Consider the following 15249-nt stretch of genomic DNA (forward strand, 5'->3'; position numbering starts at 1 on the left):
ACGGTTCTCCCCCCACCCCACCCCAGTCACTACTGGACTGTTTGTCATTTTGTTGTTATGTGCCTTCAAGTCGATTTTGACTTATGCGACCCTATGAATCAGCGACCTCCCAATAGCATCTGTGTTGCATTTTGGATACTCTGTCCATAGGGTTTTCATGGTAAGAGGTATTCAGAGGTGGTTTACCATTGCCTTCCTCTGAGTCTGGATGCATCTTAGTCTGGTGCCTCAGCTTTGACCATTCCGCCTTGGGTGACCCTGCTAGGAGTCTAGCCTCTTGGTTTAGAATCCTGACGGAATTGATCGCAGCTTCTTCGACACTCTCAAACCCCCTCACCACGTTAAGGTGCATTACTGGCTTGTTATTTGTGTTAAATATACATAAAAATGAAAAGTACAAAATCAATCAGCAAATAAATCTGTAAAATAATCAAATACCTCATAGCTGCAGCAAGTTAAAATTTCTATAGATTGTACTTTAATACAAGAATACTTTTTGTTTATCAAGGTTAGCAAATAAATCAATATCAATAAACAGAGTCATTAACAACCACACACCAACTCCTACTCATGATAGCAAAAAATCTTAATTTCACATATACACTCATGGGGTCTGAACTGGCGGTGACCGACCAGGAGAGAGACCTCGGGGTTGTAGTGGACAGCACAATGAAAATGTCGACCCAGTGTGCGGCGGCTGTGAAAAAGGCAAATTCCATGCTAGCGATAATTAGGAAAGGTATTGAAAATAAAACAGCCAATATCATAATGCCGTTGTATAAATCTATGGTGCGGCCGCATTTGGAATACTGTGTACAGTTCTGGTCGCCTCATCTCAAAAAGGATATTCTAGAGTTGGAAAAGGTTCAGAAGAGGGCAACCAGAATGATCAAGGGGATGGAGCGACTCCCCTACGAGGAAAGGTTGCAGCATTTGGGGCTTTTTAGTTTAGAGAAAAGGCGGGTCAGAGGAGACATGATAGAAGTGTATAAAATTATGCATGGCATTGAGAAAGTGGATAGAGAAAAGTTCTTCTCCCTCTCTCATAATACAAGAACTCGGGGACATTCAAAGAAGCTGAATGTTGGAAGATTCAGGACAGACAAAAGGAAGTACTTCTTTACTCAGCGCATAGTTAAACTATGGAATTTGCTCCCACAAGATGCAGTAATGGCTACCAGCTTGGATGGCTTTAAAAGAAGATTAGACAAATTAATGGAGGACAGGGCTATCAATGGCTACTAGCCGTGATGGCTGTGCTCTGCCACCCTAGTCAGAGGCAGTATGCTTCTGAAAACCAGTTGCCGGAAGCCTCAGGAGGGGAGAGTGTTCTTGCACTTGGGTCCTGCTTGCGGGCTTCCCCCAGGCACCTGGTTGGCCACTGTGAGAACAGGATGCTGGACTAGATGGGCCACTGGCCTGATCCAGCAGGCTCTTCTTATGTTCTTATAACCTTTCAAAAGAAGAAAGAATAGCTCTAAGGAACCTTCAGATGAGAAGGGATGTCATCAAGCCTGCGAATAAGGGTGGTGCTGTTATGGTACTTAACACTGCAGACTACATAGCAGAAGGTCAAAGACAACTAAAGGATGAAACAACATATAGACTTCTTGACAAAGACATCACCACAGATCTCAGTACTCATATCATTACAACTATACAAAACCTTACAAGTAGGAAACTTCTTAAAGAGGAGACTGCTGATCTCCTTGTTAATCTAAATCCCACCCCTGGGTTTTACATGTGTTTTGCCAAAGGTTTTTCTTCTCTTCCCTGAGGCAAGGAAGTTCGAGATCTGAATGACCATGAAATACATTGGTGAGGAAAAAGGATTTAGTGTTTTATTGCAAAAGCTATTGGCTGTGACAAGCAGGCACTTACACATACAGCTAATGAGCACATATTTTATCTCACGTTCTCCGTTTTCCCCTGTTGGAAGCCCTCAGACAGCAACAGGTGGAGAGATCCCGTTTATGGCCCTGTTTGGATTTACACCACGCAGCTCTTGTTGAGGCTACAGGATCAAGGTGCTGGCAGCATTCAGATGACTGCAGAAGAGTTAACTAGATTGGAAGCTTTAGCAAATGACACTCCAATTAACCAGTTTCTTAGAAATCCAACTCCTGGGACAACAGGTATGCTTTTAGAGTGGTGCATTTCTGCAGTACAGGCTAGGTACCCCATTGCAATTGCCCCCATGGGATAATATTGATGAGGCCACAGAGCAGTTGAGAGCTATGGCCGTGCAGGCAGGAATGTATCAGGTTGGATTCCATGGACCTGATGCTCATTTTCTTACTGGCATGAAAGGGGCTCTAGCCCACATGTGTGGCGCTCTGCTAGCTTTACTGGAGCCAGCGCAAGGGTCCAGTCTGGGGGAGGTGGTTGTCTTGACTGGACGGCTAGGATACATTGAAAGGGAGAATGAACACAAGCTTGAGGCTAGAGCAGCAAAGGAGGGGGAAAGTCATGAGACAGACAGCCCCTTAAGAAGGAAAGAATGAACCAGAGACAGATGTTTGCAGATTTGCTGGAGGCTGGGGTGTTAAGAGCTGACATTGATGGGCTTCCCACAGCTGATCTGTATCAGATGTGGAAAGGAAAGTGTGCTAATAAAAACAGTGATGGAAGGGGCAGAGCAAGACAAGAGTGCCACCCCAACAGCCCCACCCGCAGAATATTTGTATCCCCCACTGACTAAGGAAACGGGGATGGGAGATGCCCCAATCATTAGATTAGGGGTGTGGCAAGGGTCCAGAGGTGAGGCTAATAACCATTTATTGGTCTAGGAGCAATACACAACAATTGATGGCTTTGCTAGATACAGGGGCTGAAGTGACTTTAATTCATGGTAGTCCAGACAAACATAAGGGGCCTACAGTATACATCAATGCTTATGGAGATGGAGAGGACTGCACTACCCAAGTGTGCTTACATTTGGCATTAGGGAAGTTGTCCCTCAGGTGGAGCACTATATTATTATTATTATTATTATTATTATTATTATTATTATTATTATTATTATCTAAAATTTATTCGACGCCTATCTGGCAGGACAACCTGTCACTCTAGGCGACATACAAAGGAATAAAAATACAAAAACAACATCAAAATAAAAATCAACAGGTACATAATAAAATTACTGTTCACATAAGACCCCAAAAATCAGACCACCCCCTTAGCCACCTAACTGTGGCATGTTCATTCATCTGACTGTACAAAAAGCCATGTCTTCAACTGCCTCCGAAAACCCAAAAGTGAAGGGGCTAAGCGAGTATCAACTGGTAAGGTGTTCCATAGCGTGGGAGCTACAATGGAGAAGGCTTTAGATCTAGTACCACTTAATCTGGCCGCTCTGATAGATGGAACCACAAAAAGTCTAGCGGCTGAGGACCTCGTACGCCCATCTGCTCCAAGAAGAGAGAGTTTGTTCTTCAAATAGATTGGACCAGCATCAAAAAAGGATGTGTAAGTTAAAGCTAGTATTTTAAGCTTCACCCGCAACACTATCGGGAGCCAATGAAGTTCTCGAAGGATTGGTGTGTTCTCTCCTATGGCAGCTCTTAATGAGTCGTGCCGCCGCATTCTGGACAAGCTGAAGCCTACGCAAAGTACCCAAAGGGAGACCAGCATATAAAGCATTAGCAGTAGTCCAGACGGGAGAGAACCAAGGCACTGACTACAGTTGGTAAAAGATGTTTTGGGAGGTATGGGCAGATTTTGTGAATGAGGGACAGGTGGTAGAGTGCAGTCCGACAAACTGCCGCTATCTGAGCCTCCATCGTCAGTTGGGAGTCCAAGATGACACCCAAACTACGGACTTGGTCACTCAAGGGAACAGAAACTTGGTTGAAAGTCACTTGAGTTATTCCTAGTTTGGACCAATCACCTACCAAGAGGATCTCAGTTTTATCAGAATTTAGCCGCAGTTTATTCTTAAACATCCATTCCCCTATTAGTTCCAGCCCTTTAGTCAGTTGTGTTGCAGCAGCCTGTGGGGAAGATTTAAAGACAAGTAGATTTGGGTATCATCTGATTGCATATACTGATTGCATGGGTCCCAGAAGATATTATGGGAATGAATTTGCTAAAGGGGCTTGCACAACAGGTGCAACTCCTAGGGGTGGTCTGGGTAGAACCTTTGGGACATATACCTGAAAAAGCACTCAATGTAATTGCTACCTTGCAGGTTTCAACATCCAAAGTAGAAGCCCAGGGCTTGGTGGGCCTGATGGGCTTCTGGCAACAGCATATTCCCCATCTAGCCCAGATTCTGCACTTCGTTTCCCAAGTGACACATAAGAGGGCTCAATTTGAGGGGGGTGCTGTTGTAGAACAGGCTGAGAGGGAACGTAATAGTCATCCCCGACCGTGGGTCAAACACCTTTACAGCAGACGATTGGGTTAACTGGGACCAGCTAAGCATCTGCAGGTGTGGCAAATTCAGCCATATGGAATGCTTGCTCTCCAGACCACACTTGATAGTGCGGGATTGGATCTTGCAACGCCAAAAAGGGTGAGGCTACCTGCTGAAGGGCAGGTTGCCATACTCTTAGGCATAGAGATCACAACTCACCATGGAATCTATGGGCAAGGTGCGCCAAGATCTGGCCCAGCCCTTAAAGAATACAGGTGTTAGGAGGGGTGGTGGATGCTGCTTTCCAAGGGGAAGAAAAGGTGCTGTTACATACCACAAGTTCAGACAGCATTGTACTGCAAGCTGGCAAGGGAGTGGCGCAGCTACCCTGTGATAAGCTAAGTGTGGCTGTGATCAGGGGTGGCTCCAGGGATGCCGAGGCCCTTGGGCTCCAGCCTGCCCCGAGTCCCAGTACACACTGCCGTGGATCATAAAGCCTGCCCATTCCCTCACTCCACCTATCTCTCTGTCCTGTGTTTTGTGGCTGCATGCGCAGCGCTGCCCTTAACTAAGATGGCGGCTGAGGTTTCCCTAAGGGGCTGAAGCCTCCACTGCCATTTGGTTGATGGCACTCATACGTGCTACGCACATGCAGGGCTGCCATCAACCAAGATGGCGGCGGACACTTCAGCCTCTTAGGGAAACCTCGGCTGCCATCTTTGTTAAGGGCAGCGCTGCGCATGCAGCCACAAAACACAGGAAAGGTAGGGGGAGCGAGGGAATGGGCGGGCACATGCTGCCTAAAATCCACAAAGCCAACAATCCTCGCTGTCCAATTGTCTCAGGTAACAACACAGCTACTGAAAGGATTTCTTTGTACATTGACTTAAATTTACAAAACAAAACTTATTTGCAACAATGAAGATAGATACCAGAGAAGGGTCAGTGAACTCAAAGAACAACTTCTTCTGAGAGGATATCCTCCACACATTATTGATGGCAACATCAACTGAGCCTCCATTCTGTCCAGAGAAAATCTCCATCATAATGAGGTGTCAAAGAACAAAGGATTCCATTTGTGGTAGATTTCCATCCAGCATCTCCTATCACTGAGCAATCAGGGAGAGCTACCATTGCTAGCAAACTCTGAACATCTTGCTAGAGCCATCAGCAGACCTCCTGTTGTAGCATTACATCAGCCTCCTAATTTGAGCAGACTGTTAGTGAGACCTGTGCTTAAGCCACCTATCAGCAATCCTGGGTCTCATCCCCGTCACTCCAAACGCTGTATCACCCGTGTGTACCTCATAGAGACAGCTACTTTCAAAAGCACTAGGACAGGCAGAACATATTACATCAAACAGAACATCGCCTGCAGGTCCTGCAATATAATTTATGTCACTGAATGCATAAGACCAGGATGTCATATCCAATATGTAGGAAAAACTACAACTGACCTACGCACACGCTTCAGAAACCACAAATCTGCAATCTTGTCAAAAAAAGTGGTGCAACCAGTTGCAAAACATTTGAACACTGAGGGCCACAGCCTGTTGGACTTTTCTATAACAGCAATAGAGATACCAACAGATCCAGTAGTACTGACTAAGAGGGAGAACTTTTGGATATACTCTCTAGACACATTGGCACCACATGGCCTGAACCTGGAAGACAGTACAAACATCACTTAAAATGAAGCCCCTCTGAGCACTCCATCCTCAAAGCTCTATAACTGCCACCTTGATTTTGATTTTAATATTTCTACCCCGCCTTCCGGCCAAAAGGCCCTCAAGGCGGCTTACAAAAGAACACCAATATAAAAATACACCAATCAAACATCAATAATATATCAATAATACATCAATAAAACAATAAACAATTAAAACAATACAACTTGTAATACATTTCAAAGTTAACACAAACTATCTCCCCCCTAAATTTGGCAAAATAGGTATTATAGACATTGGGCTACTTTGCAAGACTAGCCACACACTCTCATAGTCCTATCCCCATAGTTCTGCGTGTGGCGCGGCCCTCTCAGCCCGCGGAAGTCAGGGCTCCTGCTTACGATGGCAGTGGGATGGCGGTTCTGGCCCTGGAGCCGCCGGTTTGCCTTGCGAGGGTCCTGAAGGTGGAGCCTGATGGGGGGAGGGAGGGAGAGTGAGAAGCTGCCGGAGGCCTTTCCTTGCCGCAGCTTTCCTGCATCTTGGGCCGCAACATCATCCCCGGACAAGAAGCGGGCAGCCCCCGAGAGGAGACAGGCGCCGCAATAGCTGTGATGAAGAAATTCCAGGGGAGGAGAGTTCCCAGGCCAAGGAGGAAGAAGATGATCCTCACACAATGAAACGCGTCCTTGGGGGTCGCCTGGGTTGCCATCGGGAAGCTGTTATTCCCTCTTGGTGATGGCGGCGGCTGCCTCTGGTGCAGGGCTCTTTGGAGAAGCACTGCGACGGGGCGGGCAGAGCACCCCGAGCAGGAGTTACACCTTGGTAACAGCATTTGTATGTTAGCAGCTGAGGAAGGCGGAAGGTGAAACATTTTGGTAGTACAGTAAAACCTGTTTTGTTAATCACAATTACATGTATATATTGTGTGTGTTTTGCTGAGAGCTATGAAACTGCACATAAGTGTTGCTTGTTATCATTTATTTGTATCTAGATTTTTCTCCTAGGAGCTCAAGGCTGTGTACATTGTTGTCCCCTTTACCCTTTTGTCTTCATAAAAGCCCTGTGAGGTAGGCTGTGAGTTAGTAGTTCAGGCATTATGAACTACCACCAACATTATGAAACTGCATATACTTAAAAGAGTATTTTTTGCTTGTTTTTTATTAGGGTTGGCAAACTTGTTTGCCTGTTTGGGTTTTGGTATTTTGCTGTAAATATTAGGGCTATGATACATTGCACTGAAAAGCAAGGGGGCTGCTTTTCTGGCTTTCTTTACATGTTCTATGAATTACATCATATATTTGTATCTTGCTTTCCACCCAGGAGCTTAAAGTTGTGTACATTATCCTCCCCTCCCCCCTTTTATCTTTGTGAGGTAGGCTAAGCTACGCTAATATATGTACATAAGCAGCAGTGGATGGGGGATGCAGGGGACCAATCCACATACAGTGTACCAGGCCCAGGAATCCTGTTGGCATCCCTGTATGGGAAAAGGCTGAACTAGAACCCTTCTCTTGGACATCTAGTTTTGTGTGTGTGCGTGCATGTGTGCATGCGCATTCAGTCATGTCCATCTGTTCTTTTGCAGACTGAAGTGATGTAACTCCTCAGAGAGAATGATACATGGTATAAGACAGGAGTTGCCAACACGGTGCTTATGTGCACTAGTGGGCCAATAGTATCTCCGATGACAGCTGCAAAAGGCCATAGCAAATATCCCCTTAAAAATCCACAATGCACTGTTTGTTCTTTCTGCTCAGTTCCTGTTTGCATTGGCTCAGTCTCTCCTACACCGATCATATCCCTTCAACATGCCCACATTTCATCACATGCCAGGACTGGACATTTAGCCTCATCTATTCTGAGCAAAGGAGAGGTGCAAAGAGCTTCTGTTCATGAACAAGCACCATGGCGGCTGGTGCAGAGGTCTTTACCCTCACTGATGGGCCCCAAACAATTTTCCTGTCTTTTTTTCTGATCTTTTAGATGCAGCAACCATTTTGTGTCATGCCACACACACCACGTCACAGAATTCCAAATGTGTTCACTGGTCCAAAAAGGTTGGTGATCCCTGGTGTAAGAGGTGGAACATGAGGGAAGAGTTGCAGAGTACAAGTGGGACCTGTAACAAAATATTGCAGTGTAGAGTGCTCGTGGCTCAGAGTGCTGACGAGCCAGCCGGCCAACTATGCCCTTTTGTAGGATACTACATCCCACCTACTCCTTTCAGTGTTTTGTTTGGAATTAGACACGAAACATTAAAAATGTTAATCAGGTGTGAGAATAAAATGCTGCCTAAAGTCATCTCATGAATATGAGGCTGAGGTGAGGTTTGAACTAGGGGGCCTCCTGGCTCATACCTCACAACCCTAGTCTTCCCACATGGATTAAAATATAATGGGGGAAAATACAATAGGAGGCCCAATCTTCACCTGATTACCATCAACATAAAAATAAAAAAAGGAATTCTGTCAATTGTATTGCCTTGAACATAGAGAAAAATATGGGATTTGTGCCTACAAAATTGTGTCCGTACATTTAATTTCCAGTACACACCTTTCTCTTTGCCCTCCATAACATTTTCTAACAGTACAATCCTATGCACGTCTACTCAGAAGAAACCTCCACTGGGTTCAGTGGGGTAACTCCCAGGGTGCAAGATTATAGCCTAAACATTTGCTCTTCTGATTTATCTCCTTCTCTAAAATAAATCCAGTATTATCTTAAACCTGCATGCATGGTTTATGGATAGCAGTAAGGCAAACCTTCTCCACAATTTTCTTTTCTATCCTTTCACTTGTGTGTGTGTGTGTGTGTGTAATTGTACCTCCTTATTCCCTTGGTTGCTTCTACTGAATGCTTCAGATATTCTTTTCATCTGCAGCTTCAGTGTCATCCTTTTTAATCTTGACCTTAATTTTGCTCCAAAGTTCACCTATAATCAGCTTGTGTTCCTACACAATATACCTTGCCTTTGGGGCTAACTTAAAACTAAGACCTCTGCACCCTTCACAATGTCCTGTATATAAGAAACCTGCCTCAGAAACTGTGAAAATTTTATTTCAGCTTGTGTTATTTATCTTTAATGCCCTTAACAACATCTTTCCTTCTATTGTAACATTTTTTCCTCTCAATATGTTTTCCCTTGCCAGGATACATATTTTAAGTAGTTTAAGTAGTTATAGCACAGTGGAGAGGAGAGCCTGGCTGGGAGTCTAGAGTCAGTGAGTTCAAATCCCCGCTCGTGTCTCCTGGGTGTAAAGGGCCAGCTAAAGATCACCCCCACAGTGAGTGGCCCTGCCACCTGTGCAGCCGTGGGCAAGCTGCATAGTCCCAAGGAGCCCAGTTGCCCCCCAGCTGGCAGTTGCTGACAAGGAAGGGGCTGGCTTGTGCAGCTGTGGCAAGCTGAGCAGGCCCTAGCCAGCTGGGGAGGACTAGCCTCAGAGGCAGGCAATGGGAAACCCCCTCCGAGTACTGCTTACAATGAAATCCCTATTCATAGGGTCACCATAAGTCGGGATCGACTTGAAGGCAGTCCATTTCATTTTTTCAAGTAGTTTCCCAACTATACTGGTGTCAAAACAGCAGGAAAGATCACTCTTGTAGCCATCATTATTAACCATGCCATCTTATCCATCTAAAAAAACTCCTATTGATTTCCACTCTTTTCATTTACTTGTTCAATCCTATTTCCATCTCCTTCTACTTTAGGTTCTCCATTTGAAATATATATGAATTAAGATTTTGACTCCACAGAGCCAGTGTGGTGTAGTGGTTAAGGTGTTAGACTACGACCTGGGAGACCAGGGTTCAAATCCCCACACAGCCATGAAACTCACTGGGTGACCTTGGGCCATGATGACCATCTTGCCTAGCATGCCATTTGTTCAGCATCTTTCAATGTTGCACTAGTGGCATCATCAAAAGTGGGAAGCAGAGTAGTAGCAGCAGCTGCTGCTATGAATCCCCCCAAACACCTTTCCTTGCTCCTCTCCCACTTCCAGAGGGTTCTCACCCATGCTACCACTGTAGAAATTCTGGGGAAATGAAGGTAGGGGACTGTTATGGGGGCCCAGGAGGGGCGTGCATGGGTATGCAGGGTAGCATATGCATAGATATGAAAGATGGGATTCTCTCTCCCCCTCTCCCTTTCCCTCTCCTCCCACTCCAGAAAAATGGTGGAACCTTTGCAATAAACTTAACTCATGAAAAGTGCGACCTCTACCATCCAGAAGCAAGCAAAGTCCAGGAGCATTCCAAAACTCTGAACCTTCTCAAGTGCAATGATTGCTACCACACCTATCACATACAACTCTCCCAAAGGCACTGGTATTAACCATGAACACCACCTCCATCTTGAATATATTCAACTTCTGTTTTTTAATTATTATGATTATTATATCCCACCCTTCCTCCCAGCAGGAGCCCAGGGTGGCAAACAAAAGCACTAAAAACATGAAAACATTACAAAAACAAACTTTAAAAGACATTAAAACAAAACATCTTCAAAAGGTTACTTAAAGCTTTGAAAACATCTTCTAAGATTAAAAACATTTTAAAAAAGAAGGTTTAGGAACATATTAAGAAGCAATTCCAACACAGATGAGGACTGGGATAGGTCTCAACTTAAAAAAGGCTTGTTGAAAGAGGAACCTCACTCACATACCCAGAGTGTCCAGACATTGTTTATGACCAAGAGACAGCCATTCCTAGATTTCCTTAACCCCAAATCTCTAGATAGTCCGTCTCTGCAGTTTCATATAAATATGAAACAGCATTGGTGATAAAATACCGAGTTCTGTGGCACACCACAAGACAAATCTCACAGAGTACTGAGCTAGCAATACCAATCTTTACAATTTGGATGCAACTGAATAGAAAAGATACAAACCACTGGAATGCAAGCTCAGACAAGCTCAAGAGAATCACATTGCTGGGAGGCTAAACAGAAAACTACTCCACTGACAACTTCAAAATGAAGAGCAGCCATCAGGCCTATGAAGGCCATCCCAGTCCCAAAACCAGGCAGGCCTGGAACCAGGATGGAAAAGGGTCAACGGTGAATGACTTCATCTGTTACCATACCCCCAATCAACTTCCCGAAGAGAAGACTGGGTAATGGTAAGCAACTTACCCACCTCTTCTATGGTAATAAGCAACTGCAATAAGTGGTTGCTGCTACTGTTTTGTATATTTTTAGAAGAAAAGCCATCTATAAATATTATATATTAGGATTTTTGCCCCTTCTTGCTTTTCACTCCACCCCCCCCTTCCAGGCATTCCCAAACTATTCACCCTTGCCCCCGGCACTTTCAAACCATCCCCCCTTGCCCCAGTACTCCCAAACCACCTCCTCTTCCCCTGGCACTTTCAAACCACCACCACCCCCAGCAGCTCACTCCCCTCGCCTCCCTCCAATACTTCCCCAGTGCCTGCAGGCGTTTATGCACCTCAGCTGCCCTGGGCCCAGTCACACGCCTCGCCGCTTGCCTCAACTGTTTCTATGCTGCTGTAGTCCTCCACCGCTGCACCATGCTACCACCCTATCTAGGTCACTTACAATCCTCCTGCTTGCCTGACTGCCCAGGCTGATGCCACCACTGATGCCCCACTTAGATCACTTTCTTGCCCTCCTTCCACCCCTATGGCCTGGAGTAAAGGGAGCAAAACCGAGGCCTCCCATGAAGTGGATCCGCAAGTCACCCAGGCCACCACTGCCCATGCACTTCCGGCTGTCTGCTTGGCCTTGCTGCCTTCCTTCCCCCCACCCCCCACCCCGCTCTGAGACCATGTGGCTTGGTCACAAGGTGCAGTTCACAGCACCACCTGTTTGTGACACGGCAAACTGTACAGCATTACATATCTATTCTTCGTTTATTTCTGCATCCTAGGATTAGGTGGGCAGGGCCTCCAATTTAAAGGTTACGATGTCCATCGTTCACCTCATATCTTAGAAATTAAGCACAATACAGAATAAATGTTTAAACACTCTCAAACACACAACTCTGCCTAGATACAGAACGAAGGTTGTAGAGTACACTTGTTTAGTAGTTCCCTATGGCAACCAACGTTTATCTCCTATTGCTCTTGGGGTTGGCTGCTTTTGCTTCTGCAGAGTTAACTACTTTAGGCTTCGAGAATAAAAATGATTTGTTCTGGCCATCAGTAGCATTTTTCCTTAGGATTATTTGAAATATGCAATGAAAAAAAAGTGATACCACTTATCTGCATAAATTTAAAATCTTATTTAAAAGCATATTAATATTAACAATTCTAACCATCTAAAATGTCAAAATAAAATAATATGCTGACTGAAAATTTGAACATATCCCCTCTTCTTATTATGTTTTTCTCCAAGTCAGTTTAAGTCAATGTTCATTTCAAAATCTGAAAATAAAATAGCTGGAAAAAAATAGATATACATTTTTCTTAACTCCAGGTATCCAAATGGCCTCCTTATCTGAACTGCCTCATGTTTACGTAGCCCTATATCAGGGATAGGGAGCTTGTGTCCCTCCAGATGTTGGTGGATTACAACATCCTGACCGTGCTGGCTGGGGGCTGATTTATTTTTATTTATTTAATTATTAATTATGGGAGTTGGAGTCCAGCATTATCTGGAGGGTTAAAGATTTCCCACTCCTGCCCTATATCAACTGCATTCCATTTATCTAATATTCTGATTGTCCATCAGACTAACATCAGAATGTGACATGGAGGACTTCTTCAACACTGAGGTCTATCATCTGCTCATCTGCTAAATTGGATTTCAGGTTCTGAGACATACCCCTCCCGCCACATAAGGTTTTGTCCCCTCATCTTCCAAATCTATATCTAGGAAGTTATCCATGATGAAGAATGTAAGAGCACTTTCCTTTATCATACATCTGATGAAGTGGGCTCAGGTCTATGAAAGCTTATGCCATGATCAAATTTGTTAGTTTTTAAGATGCCACCCCACTCTTCATTGTCCTGCTGCAATAAAAAAAATAGCTACATCTTTGGAATTCCTGAATCAGGGTCCCATGACAATAACATGGCTTCACTACTACATATGTAAGAAAAGCCAATATAGGAAAATACCTACTCTCTGACTTGCAAGAGATCTTGGGAGAAGAAGTGGTAGGACAGCTATGGGGAATACAAAGAATGGCTCATTTTCTGTCACTGATATTCATCTTTATGCAATCAGAGCTATCATGTGAACCAAGTTCCAATTTCGAATATTATTGGCCACTGACGGACACCCCTCTTCAAAAACATGTACTCCTTTAATAGGCTAACTTATACTTTCCCAAATAACTGGGTTCAAGTAATGGTGTCATCAATATTAACCATGAGGATAACTTATCTGGAACAAGAACTGATATATAATTCCAAAACTTATTTTACTATAAATATCTTAAATTATTATATTAAAACTAAAGGTCTTTGTTAACTGGCCTCTAAAAAAGAATCTTGCCAAAGCTTTACTAAAACATATCTTATGCTTATTTACCACATCATAGTCAACCATTACTCAATATATCACAGATTTGAGAGAGAAGTCAGTTTTCAAAAATGTAAATCTCAGATACAATTTGAAACTCAGCTCAGTACCTACTACTACTACTACTACTACTACTACTACTACTACTACTAATGTTTTTATATTTTTTCCTCTAAAGAGCTCAAGGTAGTGTACATAGTTCTCCCCTTCTCAATTTTATTCTCACAACAACCCTGTGAGGTAGGTTAGGCATTACATTACGTACACACACTCAGTTTTGTGTGTATTCCAAATAATGATGCATATTGAGGTGATCTGGTTCATAATCTCATGTACCTAGGAAAGGAAGCTGCAAAAGGGACACAAAAGCTTGGAGCAGTGCCTCTGTGCTTGCAAGTGTCTCCCTATCCATGCCCTTTGGGGACATGGCTTAGCTGAGCAAGCTAGATCATGGTTTCATTGAACAAATGGGATCTTAACAATGTTACTGAAAAACTAGGGGTGATATTGATCATAGTTAAGTGATTTATGCATCAGGCCTGTGCTAACTGAGCAGGGGGGATTATTAAGACTACTGAATGGTGGAAAGAGGCTCTAGGCACAATCTTTTGGGATGTCTTTCAGCAGAAACTGTGCTGAAAATTAATGGGAGCAGTGCAAGCAGGAATGTAAGTTGCAAGTGGTGGAGGGAGGAGGGAACTGAGGCCCAGAAAAAGCCTCTCCTGGGAATCAGAGACTGGAGGCGCTGCAACTATTTTATGGGGGGAAAGGAGACAGTTAAGGGAGCTGGGATGGCTTCTTGTTTACCTTTGCCTCATCTCCTCTCCCCACACAGCCATTGCTTCCCCTAATTGTAAACTGAACACTTCTTGGGAACTGACTTTTCTTTTTTGTTTTATATTATAAAGCACCATGCACATTAATTCTATACAAATAAATACTTAACAACATCAGTGCTTGAAGGAGTACCACCTCCCACATAGACTTGCCCATGTGCAGAGATCTTTGGAGGAAGTCCCTTCTGGCTGCGTGGCAGCTGACTGACCTTTGCTATGCAGCAACATGAGCAAAGAGCTTTCTTAGTGCTGGCATTTTTGGTATGGAACTCCCTCCTTTCTAAGATACAGCTGACAGGGTCTCTTTTGAGTTTTTGTCACTGGTCGATGATTCAGGCCTTTGCTGAATATTAGTGCCTGAGCCTATTTGCTATTACTCTGTCTGATTATGAGTGGTATGTTCTAATTTTTCTGCCCTTGTTTTAGACTATTGATTATAGAAAACTGTGTGGAATTGTTTTAGCAATCAGGGTCTGGCTTAAAATATTTTAAATAAATAAAAATAAACAAACAGCTGCACCCAGTGAAGGGATATTGTTGTTGAGTGGCTTGTTGCACCTAGCTGACATCAGCAAAGATAGCCAGCCAGCCACTGCATGCTATCTCAATGCCAACTGAAGCATCCCTCACCTCCTCTGCTGCTTCCTGGTGCTTACAGGTAAAGGGGTGAATTTCCTTCCATCCTCAACTGCACTGCTGGTCAACAATGCTGCTCACTAGAGAATTACTTCCCAGATGTGGCTGACAACAATAACAACAACAATAATAAGAGGGGCAGAAGGTGAAGAGCTAGTGTGTGTGATGAATACTGATATGAAATGTTTGCCTGCATTCTCTTGAGAGTTATTATTTTGAAATACAGTTATTATTATTATTATTAAATTTTATTTATACCCCGCCTTT

At 44.0% G+C, this 15249-nt stretch overlaps 1 protein-coding gene across 11 annotated transcripts in view; it reads right to left on the minus strand.

The window, feature by feature from the left end:
• Window positions 1-15249, minus strand: part of LDB2 (LIM domain binding 2) — a 307652-nt gene that overhangs the window by 51326 nt on the left and 241077 nt on the right. The window lies entirely within an intron of this gene.

Source organism: Rhineura floridana, chromosome 9 (assembly GCF_030035675.1).
Source record: "Rhineura floridana isolate rRhiFlo1 chromosome 9, rRhiFlo1.hap2, whole genome shotgun sequence".
NCBI classification, from domain to species: domain Eukaryota; kingdom Metazoa; phylum Chordata; class Lepidosauria; order Squamata; family Rhineuridae; genus Rhineura; species Rhineura floridana.